We start from the raw sequence: 3,719 nt of genomic DNA, 5'->3' as shown, positions 1-3,719 counted from the left end.
ACAGAGCAGCGCACCGTGGCTGTTTCCTCCTCTTCCACCCCTCCTCCTCCGTTCCGAACATAGATGGACTCGTCCGTCTGAACACAAGCTCGTCGTTCAACCGTGGTGTTAATCCCTCACACCAACATTATGCTAGTCCCCCAGTTACATGCTAATTTATATGTAAACTCCTCTCCCCCCTCCCCTCGTCCGTCTGAACATAGCTCGTCGCTCTCCGTGGTGCTAATCCCTCACACCAACATCATGCTAATCCCCCAGTTACATGTTACTTATATGTTAACTCCTGTGTCAAGGCGCTCTGTTCCTCCCACACAGCTTAAAAGACGCTGTCCATGCTTGGCAGTGTTCACTCAAGCGCTGTCTTCCGGACAGTCCTGTTTCTTCACCTGTGGCCGAAACGTCGTGAGAATTTAATTGTTATTTTTTTATTATTTTATTCCCATACTACATGATTTTACAGAAAGAACCCAGAAGAGGGTGGGGATGGTTTAGTTTTATTGTATGTGTTTGGGTGATTTGTTTTCCTTTCTCGTACTCGCACTACTATGGTGTTTTGTATTGTTTGTTGTTGTAACGTTCTTACCCTCCCCTACTGGACATATGTGAGAAAGAGCTTTACAGCTCATTCTGATGCTAATAATGCACCCGTTAGGCCGTCTTAGTCCACCAGCAACGGGTGTGCGTCCTTGTGTGGCCCTATTTTGTGTCAGGCCTAGGGACAAATAGCCCCAAGCCGTCACCATCCCTCCCCTTGGGCAGCCCCAATTTTTAAGGATAATTATTGATGATTCACAATGAATCTTCCACGATACCTACTATAATCACCCAGGAATGTCCTTAACGCTCGTGGCGTCACTCCACATCGACCAGCCCCCTCATTAATATTCATGAGCAGGTGACGTCCTCCAAATGGACCCCCCCCCTCATTAATAATCATGAGCAGGTGACGTCACTCCACATGGAGCACCCTCCCCCTTCATTAATAATCATGAGCAGATGACGTAATTCCACATCGAACAGCCCCCTTCATTAATAATCATAAGGTGACGTCCTCCAAAAGGACAACCCCCCCCCCATTCATAATAAGCGGCTGACGTGACTCCACATGGGGGGGCGAGGCACCTACTCCCCCCTCCTCGGCGTCAACTTACAACCTTCATTACAAAGACAGGACCCTCACGTCACGCGATCTCCGTAACGCTATTGAGACATAGAAGTAAAAAGGACGTTATTATGAACAAGGGATTCTCACCTTTAAGTGAAATAGGTCTGTGTCACCGCGCACTTACAAATTGCACACGAATTGATGCAATAAATATCACGTCGCAGTCTGCTTTTCGCTTGCAAGTTTCAGATTTACTGCAATACACCTGTCCTTGGACGGGCAAAAGGCGAGTTATTAATGGCAAAGATTGAAGATTGGTGCCGATGACAAACAATTGTAATGAGATGGTGATGATGAGTTTGGTGAAGCCTGCTTCTGGTGCGACTAGGGCAGGATGCACGTGCCACTTCCAAACATCGATGGGGCATCGTTCTACTACGTGACAGATCCGCCGTGTGAATGGCGGTGGCCTCACCACCTTCTCCACCTTCTCCAGTTGTGAAGTCCGGCAGGGTGTGCTGGGCGGACAGGTTGTTGTTGCCCTGCACGTGCTGGCGGAGGCTGTCACATGGCTCTGTGGCTACGTGGGGCTGAGGTCCACTCACACAATATAACATTGACAAACATATTTCTTTATCTTGCATATCTGGCGCTCTAACCGTATGGCAGTCAAGTGTAAAAGCATTCGCTAAATACATGTTTTTTTTAAATCTGCCTAGCATTGCTGTGGGTTTGCCCAATGCCTTTGTTGAAGGCCCCTTGTCTCTTAAGAGATTTAGCGGCAATTACCAAAGATTGAAACGTGATTTTATGGCAATAGCCTCATCGGAAACGTCAGCTTAATTTACAAACTGCTCTTATCCGTAGAGCCGTCCCTAGGGTCGCACGGCGAATCCAGGCGACTGCCCCGGGCCCCGCACTTTGGGGGGGGGGGGGCTCCCCTCACGCTTCGACATCGCAGTATTGTCAGATCACTTACTTCCAGTTTAGTTTGAAGGCGTCGATGGTCTGTCCTGGGCCCCCCACTCCCCGTGGACAGCCCTGCTTGCATATGGGCATTGTTGGCCGATCCTATTACCCGCTAAAGTTGACTCCTGACATCCACGCAGCTATTTATGCATGAATGCAAATAATAGGAATAATATAGAACACACACCAGGATTTAATGTGGATCGATTGAGGCAGCGGATATGAGGGTAAAATGGCAAAGGATAAGTGGTGTTTGTACGCGAGGCTGGGTACGACTTGGGGGGGGGGGAGGTGGCACTGGAGCAGTCTTGTGGCTGTGCCACAGAAGGGCGGCGCTGCAAATGGTTCCCGTAGCTCAGAGTTTTTCAACAATGCTGAGCAGCAGGGCCATGAACTGCAGTTCGGCATGTGCTGGGGAGCCACGTGACGGTGCATGCCACGATGCTTTGTAGCGCCGCGATCTCATAACTTCTGGACATTTGTGAATATTCGGATTCTGATAAACGTTTGTACGCGTGAGCACTCATTGCTGCCTCTTGTCTCCGGGTGTCTCTTGTGTGCCTCGCTTTCATCTCACTCACCGTTATCTCTTGTTCACAGCTCTCCCCCCTCTCTTTCTCTCTCATCCCTACCTCGTCAATAATTCTCTTTACTCTGGCTCGTCTGCATCTCTCTCTCTCTCTCCGTCTCGGTGGAGCCATCCTTTGCGATGGAGCCACTCACAGCACCCTGCTGGAGTCAGCGTGCATGGCTCCCCCTTTGTGTCTTCTTTTGTATGGCTGCTGATGTAGATGCAGAGCAACAACTACAATTTAACATAAAAGTGGTCAAGCCAGATAACCGCATCAGCAGCAGAGTGTATTGCCGTGATGTCGCCTTCAAATTTGTTGATCGGGCATTGCGTTGTTAAACGTTGTACGGTCTGTTCTGGATGACCACACTCGCCACACCGGAGAGTTTTTCATTTTCCATTTGTGCATCAGGTATCCACATCTGCCACGGTTTGTGCAGTGGATGCGGTTTAGGGTGGACCATGAGCTTCGTGGAAGATTAAACCCGCGGATCTTCTGTGTTGGGTCTTTCACAAGCAGTGTTTGTTTGTGAGTTCTCGAATGATGTATTAAGGAACTCTGGTGTTTGCGAGTGGGCCCCACTATATGAATGGTTCCTGCAGTGAAACTGAATGGTGCCCCCGCCATGTTACAAAAGTCCTCTGTATGGGAATGTATATTCGTGTGCATGTGGAAGTTCTTTCGCACTGTACGTAGCCAACCGTGCTAATCAGAGGTGTGGAATGGAACTCCCCATGCTTATGCGAGCGGTGCCGTGCTCAACACTCCCTGCCCCGTGTCCGCCGCCAATTTCACCCACAAACCCTGAAGTGGGGGCGAGGGGGCGTTCCCCCCCCCAACTCCACGTGCCAAATGAGAAAGTTTCCTTTCTAGGGCTGCGCCCGACCCCGGGTGTCGCGTGTCAAGCTGCCACCGCTCGAGCCAGGGGACGCGCTGAATCCACACGCACCGCTGTACTTCCCGGGTGCCGGCGCCCCGATGTGGGGGGAGGTGGCGGGGTTGGGGGGGCGATAGCGCACCATCAAACGGCGCGCAACACAAACGCTAATGAGGAATGAGGGACGCAGGCCGCG

Source organism: Petromyzon marinus, chromosome 40 (genome assembly GCF_048934315.1).
Source record: "Petromyzon marinus isolate PM22_M1 ecotype Great Lakes invasive population chromosome 40, UKy_Petmar_22M1.pri1.0, whole genome shotgun sequence".
NCBI lineage: Eukaryota > Metazoa > Chordata > Hyperoartia > Petromyzontiformes > Petromyzontidae > Petromyzon > Petromyzon marinus.
This window is presented reverse-complemented; position numbering follows the sequence as displayed.